Consider the following 19,488-nt stretch of genomic DNA (forward strand, 5'->3'; position numbering starts at 1 on the left):
ATTAAGAATACTGTAGCATCTAAAACAGAACACACTGTACGTTAGTTCAACCGTGCGAAATGTATGAGGATTATGTGTTTTTGTTTCATAAATAAAACCGTACGTTAGGTATTAACATCAGCTTTAAAATTGCTAGCACATACAGTAGATCATATTAATTATTCGTTTCAGAATTTCACTGTAAAATATTATTACAAAATACTAATAAATATTACTGAATATATTCGTAATTCTTAATTACATTAAAATTTTTAATGTAAAACTGAGAGCGTTATGTTCAAAGCATTCATACGAACGTAATACAAACAAATTAGTTTCCCAATTTCCAATAATATTGTATAAAAAGTTAATTTGGAAATAATTATAGAAATATATGAATTTCATTTCCATTAGCCTTTTTAACATTCGAATTGATGGGAGTTTCAATATGTGTGCTATACAATTCACTGCCACTTTGTAAAAAATAAACTAATTTAAATTACGCCACTGCTCTGTGGGTAACGTGACAATACGGCAGAATGTTCAATTATCTGTCATTGGACAGTGTTATAATAACATGTAGAAGGTCAAAGTATGAGATTATTGGCGGAAAAGAAGAGAAGAGGACAAAAAAGCAAAAAATTGCGAGTGAGTAAAGAGATTAAATGAAACAAGATAAAGGGAAAGAGAATTGGAGCTGAATATAGAGAAAAGGTGAGGAGAAGAGAGATGAGGCAAGGAGAGGAGAAAAGAGGAGAGAAGATGGAAAAAGATAGGGGATGAGAAGTGAGGGAAGAAGAAGCGAGGGGAGAATATAGAAAAGGGCTAAACAGAGAGGAGGAACTACGATACGATTGGGATGAGCAAAAAGAATAGGGAGATAAAAACGGAGATGGGACAAGAGATGAGGGAGAAGAAGAGAAGGGAGAAGAGAATAGAAATGAAGAGACAAAGAGAGAGGGAGGGGGTAAAAGGGAGGAAAGAAATGAAGAGAAGAGAGAAATGTATAAACGAGACGAAAGGACTATATATAGGAGAAGAAAGTGAGGAAATAACAGACGAAGAGAGAGAGGATAGAAAAGAGGAGAGAAGAGAAAGGCATCAAGAGGGATTAAGAGGGGAAAGGAATGTAGAAATGAGAAGGAAGAAGAGACGAAAGAGAAGAAGAGATTGAAAATGACAGAGAGAGGGAAGGGGACACGAGAGATAATAGAGTGACTGGATGACAGAGTGAGAAAAAGAGATAAATGAAGAGGAATGTATAGACGTGGGGATAAAAGAGACGAGAGAGGACAAGCAATTAAGTGGATGAGAGAGATAGAGAAGAAAGAAGATAGGGAAGAGAGAGGAATACAGAAACGTTAAGGGAGGAAAAATGAGAGAAGAAACGAGAGTAAGGGAACGTTAGAGAGATTGTGGGAAGAAGAGAGGGGAGTGAAGAAGTGAAGAGAGGAATGAAGAGGGGAGCGGAATTTAGAGACTCAAGGAGAGAAAGGGCGAGAGTGGAAAAAGAATAAGGGAATGATGGAGATGAAGGGAAGAAGAGAGTGTAGAGGAGAGAGGGATGCAAATGGGAGAAGATTGTAGAAACGTGAGGTAAGAAGAGGATAGGGAAAAAGAGTAAGGGAATGAGAGAGATGGAAAGAAGAAGAGAATGTAGAGGAGAGAGGGATGAAGAGGGTATAGAGATGTAAAAATTTGAGGGGTGAAGAGACGAAAAAGGGTACATGAGAGGGATGAAGGGAAAGGGGATGTAGAGACGTGATGGAAGAAGAAACGAAAGACGAGAGAAACCAATTAAGATTTAATATGGAAAAAGAGAGTGGAAATCGAAAGGCATGATGAAGAGGTAAGGAGAGATGAAGAGAGATGATCAGAGAGGAAAAAAATAGAAAAAAACACAAGGGGACGAGAGACAGAAGGGAAAGGAGTTGGCAAAGGTAAAGAAGGTTGGAGAGAAAAGACGGTATGAGGAGAAATGGAGAAAACAGAAAGGCAAAGTAGTACTAATCCCCATTTCAGTTTGGTTGATAGGCTTTCCCCTCTACTCACACTCTTTACCATCCGTGAAGGGGAAGATGCTACTGTCTATCTTACTAACGTTCGACTAATTGACTTTGAACATAGTGAAAATTCTTATTATTGAAAATGTTTACCGGTAATATATATTTCGAAAATCTGCACTAAGCGTTTGTATTTCATCTTATTGTTGTTTAAATCAACTGTCACATTAAAAAGCTACTGAAGCAGGAGATAAATGTTTTCTTCACCGCTAGTTGCTACTCTACAACATACACAATGGGACAATCTACACTGTGTCGCTCCCCCCGACTTAAAAATACAAACTAACATTCCTTAATTTAATTAATTATTAGTTGAAAATATTCTAAGAACAACACTAAAATATATTGAAACATGTAACTGTAATCATTTGCTTTGCTGTATTTTATAGCCACTTATGTACTTTATTTAATATTTTATTTTCTTGTGTGTACAACTTGGGGGTTGCAGGTATGAGAGGTAACAGCTACCGGTCTTTACTGACGGACTCAGAGCAAGTAGAAGAGGAAAGAAATGCCTTCGCATCCTCTCAATTTGTATGAAATGTCGTTTAGTATTCATTTTTTTAACGATGCTTTCAATTACAGAGGGTTTTTTTGCATCAAAATTCAATGTGGGCAAAAATTGCCACATGAAATTTTCCTGTAGTTTTCTTTCGGAAAGAGGGTTCTTTACATGTTGTAAATCTACGACCCCGGTCTCCCAGAATTACTTCCCTTCGGGAGGAAACTATGCTAAGTATATTATGACTTATAAGTTATCACTCTTTAAAATTCGTCACCTTCAGCCGCGTTTGAATGCACGAATCCTGGATCCAGTGGCTTGTAAGGTATTTGCTAGATTTTCAAGGACAAGTAAGTAAGTGGTGAGGCGACGAGAGGAGAGGCTGAGAGGAGAAAGATGAGATAAAATGAGGGAGGAGAGTGGGGAAAATCAGAGCGGAATGGACGGGGAAGAGGGATAAGTTAGGAGAGAAGTAGGAGAAGCTTGGAGAAAGAGGGGAGAGGGAAGTATAAGAGGGACTGGGACAAAGGGAGAAAAGGAGAAATGAGGGGAAATAATATCAGAACTGAGTGGAAAAAAATTATAAAATTGATAGGATAGGGGAGAGGAAGAGAAGATGCGTGTAATTTAACTGCATTATGTACGAAACTCTCTAATTCGTATTTTTTGCCTCCCTTCTTTTCTAAACTTGCCAGAGTCAGGGTTGTCACCGCTAGTACTTCTGTGCTAGAGCTAGCTACTTTAAGAACATATTTATTACAATAGTAGTTTTTATCGAAATCTAGCACTGTTTCAGAGACACCAGGATTTCATGAAATGTTGTAACTCTGTCTTCGGAATAAAAATGCTATAGGCGAATACATATTCTCAAATTTAACAACATTTGTGAAGACAATGCTGTGTCACCCACATTCTTCTGCAGCAACAGAACGTAGATTTTTTTATGTTACTATATACAAATATAAATTGAGGAACAAACTCCAAACCCCCATTATGAATGGACTTCTCCTAACCAGAGACCTCATCACTATTGAATATAGCGGTAAATACCGGTATTTTTTATATTTTTTCCTATGATAAAGAAAATCGAAAATCCTTGATACCGATATAACATCAGTTAAGAACGTTTAATGCCGGTAAAACACTAACAAATGAGTGAAACACAAATGATCGTAGTAACCGAGTCCGAATCGAAACTGAAAATGCCGACAAAAGTAGGTAGACCTATTTGTTTAGTACTTAACACTTCCTTCAGCCTATATTAAACTGCATGCATCCTTAATACCAGTATGGCACTGTAGAACTTTTTACCTATATAGGTATAGTAGCGTACAAGAATTAAATTATTGATAAAAGAATCTTAATGTAGTGATAGATTTATTGATATTAGTTCACAAAAGTACAAAACTTAATAAATTAACAAAAAGATCTATATACAAAAGTAGTTATACATAATAAATATACAGTTTCCTAAACTAATTAATTTATCGCAAATCTCAATAATTTATTGGATCAAACTTGCACTTACGTCTGGAATCTTAATGTAGTACAGCATTAATATTTGAATTTAATTTAGGAACTTTTACTGTGCTGATATTGATATTGGCACGGCGAAAGAAAAAGCAGAAGATACCATATATGCTTGGGCACAAAGAGAGATCTCTTCTGAAAGTTGATGTTGGTAAGTTGAAAGTTTATAGGTCTTCATGCTTTCCAAAAGTAGGAAAACTAAAGCAAACAATGAAGTAAAATCTTTAAAATATTATCTGAGAAATGGACTCCCTGTGCACAACTACGGAAGCTGATTGGACTATCTCTGTGTCTTTCTGGAAGTAATACTTCAATGCAAAGTTTTTCTTCAGTGAACATGACGTGAACATCCAAAAATTTCAAAATGAGTTTAAAAAATATTTGAGCCATGCTTTGTATCTTAAACAACTTCAACATGATCTGGCAGGAATTTTGGTGCAAAATTGGGATCAAAATAAGACCTGCTTAAAAATATTCTTTCTCCTGAAAAATACCGATAGTTCATGTGTTAGGTAAGTGTAAATAATTTTAGTGTGTACATGGAATGAGTACTTTAATTCTTTACATTTTGTAAAAACAATACATGTGAATGGCAAACTAACAGAAATGATAAAAGTAGTTTTTTTATACAGGGTGTAAGTGAAATAACCCTGCAGATTAAAAGGGACGATAGGGTATAGGCATCCGACAAGGTCAGCTCAGTGCGCAGAAACCAGCGGGCGAGACTGTCTCGCGCAGATGACGTATGCTCCCGTTCCCAGCATGCTCTCACGCCTACTGCAGGGGGGTAAGAGTGATATAGGATGCGCGCCGCGAGGAGTCCGAGCTGAGTTTTCCTTGTAGGATATCTATAGTCTATACTTAAGTGAATAGAAAAAATTATATTCCGTTTTGTGATTAAATTCACGGTTAATTAGACAATTAAGTTAGAAATTCCAACAGTCTGGCAACATCGCCGCTAACACATTGTTCTCTCTTCTCGTAATAAAGAAGTAGGAGGTCAACGAGCTCTAGTCTATCTGCAAGGTCAACTATTCGCCACCTTCCTCTGTGGTTACAAAGTTGCAATCTGGTCGCAACGTTCTGTGGCTCAAATTTAGTGGTATTTGAATTAAATTTACACGAAAACCGCCCACGCTATTCAAATATACCAAGGAGATAAATAATTATTTATTCTATTTTCTACTCGCAATATTACCGAATAAGAGGGTGTTAAACGTTTGTGATTTTTTTCTGAGAAAATTATGACATTTCTACCAATATGGTATTACACTTTTTCGTTACATACTACATAAGCTATTCTCACTGAAAATCTGCAGGGTTATTTCACTTCCATCCTGTATACAGAGTGATTCACGAGGCGTTACCGTCACATACGGTGCTTATTACTGAGGACATTCTGAGAAAAAACTGTCATATAAACATGTGTCCTATTCTCAATATTTTCAGAGTTACACTGATTTTAATTTGTTATAAAAAATATATTTGTGCGAGATCGTGCGTATTTGCTTGGTTTCCGCACAAAACCAATCCGCGTAAAGTCTAAAATTCCACATTCAGTATTCCCAACCTAACACACATAACAATTTCCCTCTTCTTACCGCTTAAGTGACATATTGATTTTACTGCTTTAGGCTTTTAACATATTATTTCTAGAGACGTTCAATATAGTAATAATTATAAATTGGAAACTTACCATTGCAATTTCACCGAAATTGCACTGTTAATTATTGTTTTTAAATATTTGCAAAAATTAAGTAAACTCTACAACTCCACTAAATTTACTGCATTCGTGATGCAAGTAACATTAAGGAAGCCGTGAAAAAATCAACAAGATTCCAGACCCATCATAGACTGGGGGGGGGGGGGAAGACAGACGTATATCACCGCCTGCTGGAGTATAGTAAACACAGAAAACATTTTAAAGCAGCAATGTTGAAGATAGATATTTTTGTTTTGCAAATTTGCCGTCATTGAACAGAAACCAAGATGGAGATTTCATTGCAACTAATTAGAAATTCCTCTTTCAGGTATGTAATAAACGATCTTCGCACAAAATAATGTACGATACACGAGCGGTATGTTTTCTTTCAATTCTCGCGGAATTAAAAAAGCTGAACTACGTTTCGCTTTTTCAAACTTTTCCTCGAACATGTAAACCAACATACCGCTCTTGTAACGCATATTACTATTTTCTTTAGTTTGAAAGGTGAAAGAATGCTTACAAATAGAGAATTAATTATTCAGAAGTATACTTTCTTTAATTGGGTAGTCTTCTGAAGCTAAAAGTGTATTGTTAATTCCTTAGTTGTTTTGTACAGATTTTTTTTTTTAGTTTTTAACTAAAAATTACATTATTCTTACACACTTATCACAAAAATTGTTACAGATCACACGACTTCTAGCAACTTGATTCCTTTCAGTTCAGTTTTCAATCCTAATGTGCAGTCTTAAAAAGTTTACAAGAATGACGTGATTTGTAACAATTGTTGTAGTAAATACGTAAGAAAAAATGTAATTTCGTAGTAAAAAATTAAAAAAAAAAATCTGTAAGAAACAACTATAGAATTGATAACACATTTTTTGCTTCAGAATACCAAACGATTAAAGAAATAATAATAATAATAATAATAATAATAATAATAATAATAATAATAATAATAATAATAATTTCTCACAAAGAAAGGGAGACATCTGACAGACCAGGTGATTATTCAGATCCAGATTAGAAACATACAAGAATTTTATTTAATTAACATGAAAACTATACTAATTTAGGAACTAGTATTACTAACTATAAAATTGCTATACAATTTTTATACAGTCACATGAATATGTAGAATACAAATGAGTATTTGGTATAAGTATAGAGTCCTTATAGGCCTACCTAGAGATTTCAAATAATTATTAGTATTTAAAATAACTTCTCCGAGCTCCGAAAAGAAGACCTTGTACCTGCCATGCATCTATAGGTACATTCACTGAAGTGAGGGATTCATGGACAATGCTTCTGAATAGTTCATTCTCTATTTGTAATATTCTTTCATCCTTAAAACTAAAGAAATTATATTTTTTTGACAACTTAAAGTTAGTGTAACTTTGAAAATACTGAAAATTGAACCTATGTTAATATGACCTTTTAGCTCAAAATATCTTTGGAAATAGGGGAGACTGTTGTTTAAATGTTATGTTTTACTTAACGACGCTCGCAACTGCAGAGGTTATATCAGCGTCGCCGGATGTGCCGGAATTTTGTCCCGCAGGAGTTTTTTTACATGCCAGTAAATCTACTGACATGAGCCTGTCGCATTTAAGCACACTTAAATGCCATCGACCTGGCCCGGGATCGAACCCGCAACCTTGGGCATAGAAGGCCAGCGCTATACCAACTTGCCAACCAGGTCGACGGGGGAGACTGTTGTACCTTTAAACATTTTTCACATTTTATTTTCTTTAATTTTGGGAAATGAAATTTTTTAAATGAAAAAAATGCTTGAAATAAATATTGAAGATTCCTTTACAACTTCCTGTATGTATTTTCCTGTTTTACAGATCTATTAAGGACGGAAAAAATAAAATGAAGGGATATGTAATGAGTTCAAAGGTACAACAGGTTTATGTACCTTGGAACATAGCTGTAACACATGGAATATAGGTGGGAATATAGCTGTGAAACTGACAATCATATTTAAAATGTATTTGCCATCATAAATCAGAGCAGGCTTCTCCCATTGAGATTTTATTTCCTGGAGAGCAATAACAGCTTCAACAGCTTTCTTCAAGGCATTCGGATTAATTGGGGGCCTCTTAACTCCAGACTTACTTCGTGACATGATCTTAAAATAAAAGAAAAACAAAAACTGATAGTATCGTTTACATTGGAACATGTTCCATGGTACAAGATGTTTCGTGTTCAAAGGTACAAGAGGGTGCACTTTTAAACAAATATGGCTCTCAAAACTAGAGAATCGAAAAAATCATGGAAATTAAAATATGTTATTGCTCACCAGATGATAGGGAACACACCGTACTTGAAAGATATTAACAAATACAATCTGAAATTTGAAAGGCATGTTGGTCCGACAAGTTAACAAGTAAATGAAGATACATATCAAAGATCCTTCAATAACTGTCTATATGTTATATTTCCATCTATGTCTTTATGTGAAAAGCTTAATAATATGCAAGTCAGACCTGAATATGCTATCTTAATAGCGAAAGCGCTAGTCGCATATGTGTTTTGTGTGTGTAACCTAATGTAACCTTTTGTATTATACATTAGGTTTAAAAAATAGACAGTTATTGAAGGACCTTTGATATATATCTTGAAATACAATCTGGTTTTGTGTTAGAAAACATCTAGCAATGAACGAAATGTTTACTTTTGGTACTAAAAAAATTCTTTTGTCCACTCACACTTCGCAGTAAATCAAACTGAAACTATGACCAGAGCTACTTAGCGGCTTTCTCTACAATCTACTTCATTTTGAGTCCTCTAGGTAGCAGCAAAAATTTAAAAACAAAAAAAGTTCAAAGGTACACTATGCTAAACGTACAACAGTCTCTCCTATGCTCCGTAAGTGGCGGTAACTCCTCCTGAATCACTCTGTATATTGATCAGTCCCCGGAAATTGTGAAAAAATCTGGTAACCTTATTATAGAGACACTTTTTTTAACAATTTCAAATTAGTGTAACTCTGAAAATATTTAGATTTGGACCCATGTTTATATGATTTTTTGCTCAAAATATCTTCGGAAATATGATCCGTAAGTTGCGGTAACTTCTCGTGAATCACCCTGCATATTGATCTGTCCCCGGAAATTGTGAAAAAATATGGTAACCTTATTACAGAGACACTTTTTTTTTAACAATTTCAAATTAGTGTAACTCTGAAAATATTGAGAATAGGACCCATGTTTATGACTCTTTTTTGGTCCAAATATCTTCGGAAATATGCTCCGTAAATTGCGGTAACTCCTCGTGAATCACCCTGTATATTAATCTGTCCTCGGAAATTGTGAAAAAATCTGGTAACCTTATTATAGATACAATTTTTTAACAACTTCAAATCAGTCTAACTCTGAAAATATTGTAAATAGGACCCATGTTTAGGACTTTTTTGGCTCAAAATATTTCGGAAATATGCTCCGTAAGTTGCGGTAACTCCTCGTGAATCACTCTGTATATTGATCTGTCCCCAGAAACTGTAAAAAATCTGGTAACCTTATTACAGAGAAACATTTAGCACGCAATTCTTTTGCGTGGTGGCATCCCTGGCCAGAGTATTCTCTAGTGCCACACTAAGTTTCATGTTTTGCGATACACGCAGGGCGGAACACGGCGCGGCGATTCAAAGTGGGATCGTTACGTCGTCGGCCGGCAGGTCCACTCGAAATTTCCTGGGCTGAGTCCCACGGCTTAGGGGAACTCGGTAGATGCAGGCGCCGGCACGCGCAGCAATCCAGACAAAAGCTCCCATTAGAAAATCGTCGCCAGGAAACTCAGCGGGACGTGAGTGGGAATCAGCGTCTCTTATCTCGCTTGTCAGCGCGGGATCCCTTCTGCTTACGAATAACAAGCCCCCACTAATATGCAGCCGAGGGGAGACGGCCTCGTGTAAGCCCTGCTGTGTGATTTGAGGCAGCGAACACGTCCTATTGTCTTCCGATTTAAGTCGCTGCAATACCTTCATACGTTATAATCCAAGAAAGCAGTGATAGACGATCTTGCAAGTTCAGATTTCAGTTTAGAGTAATTTAACTCCATCTTCATATGGTGTACGTTTTCAACGAACACAAGATATTTATATAGCTTCCAGGCATTCAAGCATTATTGATCGCTCTTCATCAGATTCCACCATTATGTTTGGTATACTCACATGTCTTTTTGTTTTGTCTCCTCCTGCTCAGCGTAAGAAAATGGTAATTAAAACTCCTGAATACTATATTATGAGAAAAACTAGAAGGATTACTATGTACAGTCATAGAAAAAAGTTCTGTTGCACAGATATTTTATAAATCCCAGAAAGGAGGCAATGCGCATGATCAGAGGACGAAATTGTATTGTACAGACGTGGACAAATTATTAACAAAATTCACGATTTTTATGATAATTCTGTTTACAGAATTTGACTTTTCAATTTAGACTACAGTTGACAATTTTGCATATTTCTAACATTACAATAGATAGAAATATGCAAAAATGTCAACTGTAGTTTAAATTGAAGAGTCAAATTTTGTAAAAATATGTAATAAAAATCTTCATACTTTGCTAATAATTTGTAAATATGCAAAAATGTCAACTGCAGTTTAAATTTAAGAGTCATATTTTGTAAAAATATAAAATAAAAATCCTCAGTTTTGCTAATAATTTGGAAATATCCAAAATGTAAACTGTAGTCCAAATTGATGAGTCAAATTTTGTAAAAATATATAATAAAAATCTTCAGTTTTGCTAATAATTTGTAAATATGCAAAAATATCAAATGTAGTCCATATTGAAGAGTCAAATTTTGTAAAAAAAAATATGCAATACAAATCTTCAATTTTGCTACTAATTTAGAAATACGCAAAAATGTCAACTGTAGTCTAAGCTGAAGAATCATATTTTGTAAAAATATGTAATAAAAATCTTCAATTTTGCTAATAATTTCTCCACGTTTGTATTGTATTGTATTGTATTTCATTGCCAACATTTACATCCATGTAATGTGGACCTCACAATTTTTGTATCCGGTGCCACAATTACGTTCATTACAGATATACCTTATATAGACGCTCTTATAATTTGACTTTAGAACCCACTTAAATTGATCATTATTTCCATCTTTAAAAAAACCTAATAACTTGATTTAGAACATTAAAAAATTCTAACCTTTAAAAACTTAACAACTTGATTTAGATCATTCTAAATTGCCACTTTTACGACTTAGTTTTTGATTTTCAGTACACTTATATCGAACACATACTGTTTCTGATAATACTTGTTACTAAAACATACTACCCCATTGTCCAATAAGAGGGACGAAATTAAAAATAAAGTTATGGTTTATTTAACGGCGCTTGCAACAGCAGAGGTTATATCAACGTCGTCGGTGTGCCGGAATTTTGTCCCGCAGGAGTTCTTTTACATGCTAGTAAACCTACTGACATGAGCCTATCGCATTTAAACATACTTAAATGCCATCGACCTGGGCCGGGATTGAACCCGCATCCTCGAGCACAGAAGCCAGATCTATACCGACTACACTACCCAGGCCGACTCAGAGGACGAGGGACCTGGTTCACATGAGAACAACTATTACGCTCCCAAGTTAAATTTGCGTCCTGTGAATGCAAGAAACGAGTGCTAGTAGCTCTAATTGCTCTAGTTGTTAGTATACAACTACAGTTTCGTCTGAGAGTGAGGTCATGTTACAAGAGATAATGCAATGATTGAGGTAATGTAAAGGGTGTTTCCGGGCTAGTGTTACAAACGTTCAGGGACGTTGGGGAATGGCACATGTATCAATTTGAGATAAGAAATCCTGGTCCGGAAATGACTGAGTCGAAAGTTACAAGCAAAAAATAGTTGTGTGGAAATGAAATAATTTTATTTCTCTGCGCATCTTATTTATGTGTATTTATCTGTACATCTTACACATACTGTATTCATCTGACGTTTACTTTGTCTACTTACAGTATTCCATTCAGTGCGTTGTCTGAGGGGTGGGGACAGGGAACTACACTAAAGCAATGCAGATAGCGTAATGTGTAACGGACATGGTCGGTCCTGATATGCACGTCTGTAGACAGCAGTGTATGTGTACAAGTTGCAGTGTCCAGCCGATCAGTCCTAGTGAAATGGAGGAGTACACGAGAGCGGAATAAGCAGACCTGATTTTCGAATACGGATGAGCCAATGGGAACAGTAGACAAGCTCACAGATTGTATCGGGACAAGTACCCACGTAGGAGACATCCGGCTCATATCTTTCCACGAGTGTTCCAAAGGTTAAGGGAAGGAGGGCACATAGTGCCAAATTACAATTCCATTTCCAAGCAACTATTTTTGCTTATAACTTTCGACTCAGTCATTTCCGGACCAGGGTTCCTTATCCCAAATTGATACATGTGCCCTTCGCCATCATCCCTGAAAGTTTGTAACACAGCCCGGAAACACCCTGTATAATAGAAGGATTATTACGTACAGTCTTAGAAAAAAGTTTTGTCGCACAGATACTTTCTAAGTTCCAGAAAGAAGGCAGTGCGCATGATCAGAGGACGAGAGATCTGGTTCACAAGAGAACGACTATTACGCCCCGAGTTAAATTTGCGTCCCGTGAATGCAAGTGAATGCAAGTAGTTCTAATTGCTCTAGTTGTTAGTATACATCCTACTGTTTCGTCTGTGATTGAGGACATGTTACAAGAGATAATGCACAAAAAAAAACACACACACGCACACGCGCACGCACGCACGCACGCACGCACGCACGCACACACACACACACACATATATATACTGTATAATGTGTGTAAGAAATACGGTGCATAATATTAACACTTTCACAGTATTTATACGGGTACAACACTTTTAGCACGTCATATGCACATCTATTCACTACTATCTCATATACAACTCGCTGGCACGAACAGTAAATACCTCTTTATCAGCTTAGTATTTACTCATAGGTCACAAAGGCTAGAGGGAGAGGGATCGGTGATTCACATTCTTTCCAGACGCAGATTTAAGGGGTTAGGTACAGCTTACAGGAGAAAAATTTTGGAAATATCCAACATTTTTTTCTCCATTATTATACATTGTACAATAATGAAAATTGGTATGTTTAAAACACTGTTCTTCTACTATATGAAAAAAATATGTTTACCATTTAAAAAAAATATTTACATTTTTTTTTTCAAAATTCAGTTCACTGTGCAGTGATGAAGCGTTTCCCACGTAACTAAAAAATTATCGAACATTCTGTGATGAAATTTTTTGTATGTATTTATACGTGTCATATCTACAGTATGATGCAATCCTCTACCTGTCATAGATTGTCCCATAAAAAATAAATTCATTAAAAAATTGGTCAAATATCGGTATTTTCTTCTTACACAAAATAAAAAAAAATTATTCATTAAGGAATGTAGTTGAAAGAGCACGATATTATAAATATGAGTTTCAGCAATAATAAAAGCGAGAAAACATGAAAAAGTTAAGAAGTTTATGAGTTATGAGGAAAACGCTTCATCACTGCACAGTTAACTGCCACCATTTTTAATTTTTAAAAAAAGAAAGTAATTTTTTTAAGTCCTAAATTTTTTTCATATAACAGAAGGACAGTTTTTACACATACCAGTTTTCATTATTGTGCAAAATACAATATTGTAATGGAGGAAAAAAATGTTGAATGTTTCCAAAAATTTTACTGCTGTAAGCTGTACCTAATCCCTTAACTTGGCCACGTAGTAGTTGGTGTAATAAAATTAGTTTGTTTCAGAGTATGTCTGATCATGCCTCTTTTACAAAGTATCTGTGCGACAAAACTGTTTTCTAAGACTGTACGGTATCGACTATGTTATAATTTACTCACCAATGGAGTCCAAGAATCTGTTAAATTTCAACCACTCAGAGCCATATACGGCAACACAAAATTATCGTAGGCCTATAGATACAAATTTTCGCACATAAATATTCCCACTTAAAGAGGACGATAGGTGAAATGTCTATTTTATATATATTTTTAAGCTAGGGACTTGATTTGTTTTGTACAGGATCTCCTATTGATGTCAGTAATGACGTGTTTCAATTCCATGCATTTAGGTGCAGTGATTTAAAAGTTATTTAGTTAAAAATAATATTTGCATATTTTCAAGTTCTTTCCTCCCCCAAATTTAAAGCTTTAACCTCTTTAAAAATTTCTATGTTCACATATTTTAAAATTTTCACTATTTCCTTTTTTGAAAAAAAATGTCAACACAACTTCGTTACGTATAGCCTACTTTCAAGAACATGGAGTAAAAATTTTAGCTTCCTAGCATAAAATATGTGAAATCCTTAGCAATGTGAACGCAAGGAAGTGGTCGAAAAAAGGACGGGAAATAAGTTTAAAAGTTTGCATGCACTTTAAACGTAATGAGCGCAGCCTTTTTAAATATGGCTTAATTAATAACAACCGACGTAGGGTTCTAAAACTTCGTCAAAGTATAAAGTAGACAACATAGCTTCATTTTCTACATAAAAAAAAAGAAAAAAAAAGTGATTTTTTTACCAAAAATTACCAAATTTTCACTCTTCTCCCCCTTTAACTGGGAGTTTTTCTTTCTTCTTTCTTCTTCTTCTTTTTTTTTTTTGAAAAAGTAGTAACCAATATTATATTACAGACATAACACGTATGAAACTGCGAGTTACAAAACAAACATGGCTGACCGATGGAGAGAAGGTATAGGGAATATAATCTACAAGCGCAAATTAACTAAGTTATTGTGAATGCTTACATTTAAATACATTTATTTCAACATTATTTCCGTTCCCGATTTATTGTGAACCAGGCTTAACTGTTCAAGTTTATTTTGTAGAACGACTGGGCAATACTTATGTGAATGTTGAAAACTGAATACAGAATATAATAACTCTCCATGCTCTGACGCATTCTCATGCAGCGAACCACTGATCGTGTCGTAAAATAATGAAGCCATTCCTGTTTTATGCGTGATCTCAGGGGCTTATATGCAGGGGCTTCATTAATATACCTGCAAAAAGTTTGTAAGTTGTAATTAAAAATTGTAGTAGAAAGGCGTGACAGTCGTATAAAATAGAATACTCGTTACTGATACCAGATATGACAGTTTACTGCTGCTGGTTCAATTAAAGTACGTCCTATTGTATACGCTGCCATTGTTCATATAGTGATGGACTGTATGAAATGTCATATATTTCACGACATATTGATTTTATACTATACTTTAACCTTGTACATCACGACATTAAAATTTAGCATTTTTTCTTTTTACTTTATCATTATATTCTGTACTTTATCATTATATTTATCATTATATTCTGTATATTATTGTTATCGTTCAATTCCATTGAGTCAAATAACCAACAAATTTAATTTTATTATCGTTCAAAATTACTGAGCGTTAGAAGTCAAGCTGGACGAGAGTGAAGATAATCATTTACCACGACTCGTAGTTTAAGTTATAATAGACATTTTAGAAATAACCTACAGAATACATTTTTCCAGTATGTTCCCCGAAAATTTTATTTATGAAATAATATGAATGCAACACACAGAGTGTTCCAAAAGTCAGTTAATCATTGCACTGACCTACTATGCTACAACATTCCGGTTAACTAATTTTTGGGACATCTCTATCTTAAAACTTTCCAAAAATAGTAAAGAAAGGCTACACGAAAACTAAAAACTGAATTCGAATCATTATTATTCGTAATTAAAATGTGTACTGTGAATAATCAAATGAGAATAAAGACTTTCACACTCTGTACTCCACACACACAACATTTTTCATCATCTTAAATCGTAAGTAAAAAATGTTTTTCTAGTTGGTTATTTAACGACGATTTATCAAGTACTCGGTCCTGTCAGATTAAATAAATGAATAAATAAATAAATAAATAAATAAATAAATAAATAAATAAATAAATAAATAAATAAATAAATAAATAAATAAATAAATAAATAAATAAATAAATAAATAAATAAATATTTAGCGGGAATCGAAAACACGCCCGAGCGTAACTCCGGATCTGATCTCCTTTGACTGACTTCGTCTGCACTAACAAATTGTTCCACAAACAAATTCATTTAACATGACTTTGTCAATAATGTTGCAACCGCTGTAAACGTTTGTAATTATATCTTACATGTTTTCTTTAACCTTATTAGAACGTGAAGTTCTTGGTTATATTCGTAAGGGTTCAAATAAGATTGATTTCGTTGGTATTTTACAGCATTATAGAGATCCTATTACATTTTTTCCTTATTCACATTTCAACAACTTTCCATTTTCGGACAATGTTCATCTTTTTTTTTTCCAACAAAACCGGGTTAATAGGTGTCCCAACAAAAACTGACGGAACACCAGGACAGAAGTTCTGAAAACGCGACTGTTCCTTTCAAAACGGGAAGTCTGGTCAAATATGTTTGCTCGAAAAATATCACATTTCTGATGATTTATTGGTAGTGTTCCGATTAATAATTTAAAAAATAAATTATTGTAAGGGTATTTGTACGTCTACAATATTTTGACCGCTGAATATACTTACAATTAAAATTAATTTGGAATCTAACGGTGTTGTTTTCACAGGTCTATGTGTTATTTTCTAGCAACAACGAACTAAAGTAATGTATCACACATTAAGAAATATAAACTATAAACTTAATTAACTATATTTCTAATAATTACATTTTCGTACTGTTCGCAATGTATTATGTTTGTAAAATGTAAGGAAGGAAATATTTATTTAGAAACGGACATGCAATTGTGCGATTCTATTCCACACGAATATAGCTTTGTTAATGGTTTCATTTACTGACCAGAGTTAGAGTTCCCCTGATAAGGGAAAACAATAGGCAGCTACACAAAGTACTCTGTACAGACTCATTGAGAACAAAAGCAGTACAAGTACAGGAGTTGCTTTGTCTTTATTTCACAACAAACAACTTAGTTCTAGTATAAAAATTTTCATTTCCAGTTATATTTGCTACAATATAAGGACAGAAAATTATTCATGAATCATCATTTCTTACATTATCAGCCAGATATACTTACATTGTTAAATTTTACGAAAAGTCGTCTCTAGTCAGAGAGTGTCCGCAATATGAGTCGTGCTCAACCGGTTAAGAATAAAGGAAATGATATGCTGCTAAACGCCAGGCGCTGTAGGCAATATACAAAGCTCTTCCGTCTTGCGGATTGCCTCAGTGTTCTGTTTAACGAATATTCGAGTTGAGCTCTTTGAAAGTGGGTGGCTCTGGGGTATAAAATACATCACATTGAATCATCTAGGTATTACAGTTGGGTATGGTCAAGTGCAATAACATGCAGAATAAAATTACAAAATTTAGGATCCTCAAAGTAGCTACTTTTTGTTAAAATAACTTTCTACTTATATACAATAAAAGTAATTTGATACAGTTGTATGAACACTTTTTTAATGATTGAATAAAATTAATAAAATCGGTTAAAAACCATACATGTTTCGGAGGAATGCTCCTCCATCTTCAGTGGTAGTACCACGACGCTGGTGTGGATGTACGACCGCGTAACGTAGTTTAAGCTACATTACGGTTTTATTATAAATGCCAATGTATTATACGTTGGGTTGTTTGATGCCACTAAATACTCCGTATGTTTGTATTTGTAGATATTATGTAGAGAGCTGATATTGCTGAAATGTACTTCGTATCTGATGATGTTGGCGTAGACCAACGAAAACGTTCATACGTCTTTTAAATATGTAATGTAAAGGTGTAGCACCTTAAACATATGCTGTGAAGTCAGTGACTGAAATAAATACTTTTAAGATACAATATAGACTTCTCTGAAAATTAAAAATGAATTGGAAAATATACATTTTGAGTTTAAATATGAACATTACAATGGAATTCTTTCATTCACTGCCCAAGAGCAGGCCTTTCACTGCAAACCTCGCATTCTCAAATCTTTCCTATTTATGCCACGTTTGCAGTTTTTCTTGGGAAAGATAAAGGCGGTACCTCCCCGTTGCTTTCCGCACACCACTCTCTCATTCGCATCTTAAAAGATTCCAGAGGGCCCCAGCGTGGAGGTAAGAAGAGTGGACTTCACTAATTAGGCCTTCGGACTTAATCGTAATTCATCGAAAGGGTTAAATATCAATTCTATTAGGGTTTCTGACCCGATCAGAGACTGTAATATTCCAATTAACTTTTGGCCTCCCCGTAATGTAATGTGTGAACTTATTAGTTTAATTAATTAATTAATTGTAGTTATATTTTTCATTCCTTTACATATCATATTTCACATTATGCGTTATATTTTTCCTTTGCTGTTACCGATGTCCGTATCTTCACTTATATATTATTTATGGTATTACTGCAAGTTCAAAATAATAAAAACAAATAAATATATTAAAGTGTCCTGTCAATTTATAGGACTTTTTTAAGCCAACATTGTTTTAATTGTCACTCTGTTATTTACTTAGGAAAAGTTAGTATTTGTATATGATAAAGTGCTCCTGGTGTTCTGTCTAGCCTGCAAAAGATTAGGAGTCACCGCTTGAAGTTCGAACATTCGGTCGGATGCTCGACCTTGTCGGATGTTCTCTGACCGGTCGAATATAAACCGGTTCTAAGCCCTATTCTGCAGTTCTCCAGTTCACAATCCCTGTCATAAGATCAGAAGATCGTGCGTTCAAATCCTGCCTTGAGTGATGCATCTTATTTCATTCAATTTTTTTTTCATTGGTTGTTTAATTTATCTTGTTATTGGTCTTATTATTTCAGTACCTGTAAGGGAGGGGACGAGTCTATGGGCACACACACTAGGGATCTATTCAATTGTGGGTCTCCTCTTGTCTGAGGTCAACGTGAGAAACACACACAGGACAGAACTTTAACAAAGGACATTCATCCATGGTCGAGGTGGGATTCGAACCCTAGAACGTTCGGACTACGCCACCTAAGACAAGCGCTCCTTAACCTTCATGATATTTTAGCGTATAGTAAATGAGCGTAATCCTAGTATGAAAGGTAAATGGTAAAGATATAGTTAATGATCATATATCACATACGTAAATATGAACAGGGGTACCGTTACCGTTTATATTTTCAAGTTATAGCTTGTTCCTAACGCCCAATAACATGATCGCTGCAATGGTCTCAACTGCGTCAGTAGTTCGAAGTTTACGTTAAATAATAATATATCATCGACTTACTTTTAAAAACCACATAACTACATTTGAGAAAATTGCGCAAAAGGTCAAAGTAGGCCTAACTTTTTATTCTTTTTATACCCAAGCTAACAGTTGTTATGCATTTGTTATTTATATAAAATATAAAAACATTTGTATACTAACGAGGAATTGTCAACAGACGCATTTAAAAAATATGGAGTCAATCGGGGGAGATGACTATCGGGGGAAGATGTTTATTTCTTTATGGTTTCACATTCTTTCAAGAGAGAACGCCACCCGAATGTCTTCATGATCACTGAGACAGTTGAATGTCTGTAGAGTGGAAGCTAACTCATTTTGCCACGTGTTCTTGTTGTGAGATGAAGAAAAGCAAGAAAACAGCTCGTTTTTCTGCTATAAAATAATTGCAAAGTTATGTTAAAATTTTTATACATCCTTGAATTCGTAATAACAGTCAAACCTTTGTAATGGATATTGTAGTAAAGGTTCTAAAGTTTGTATTGTTAACAAC

At 34.7% G+C, this 19,488-nt stretch overlaps 1 protein-coding gene across 1 annotated transcript in view; it reads right to left on the reverse strand.

Annotated features, from left to right (window-relative positions):
• The window catches only part of LOC138704728 (uncharacterized), a 1,357,586-nt gene that overhangs the window by 93,386 nt on the left and 1,244,712 nt on the right, over positions 1–19,488 (reverse strand). The gene's annotated exons all lie outside the window — the stretch shown is intronic.

This window comes from Periplaneta americana, chromosome 8, assembly GCF_040183065.1.
Source record: "Periplaneta americana isolate PAMFEO1 chromosome 8, P.americana_PAMFEO1_priV1, whole genome shotgun sequence".
Classification (NCBI taxonomy): domain Eukaryota; kingdom Metazoa; phylum Arthropoda; class Insecta; order Blattodea; family Blattidae; genus Periplaneta; species Periplaneta americana.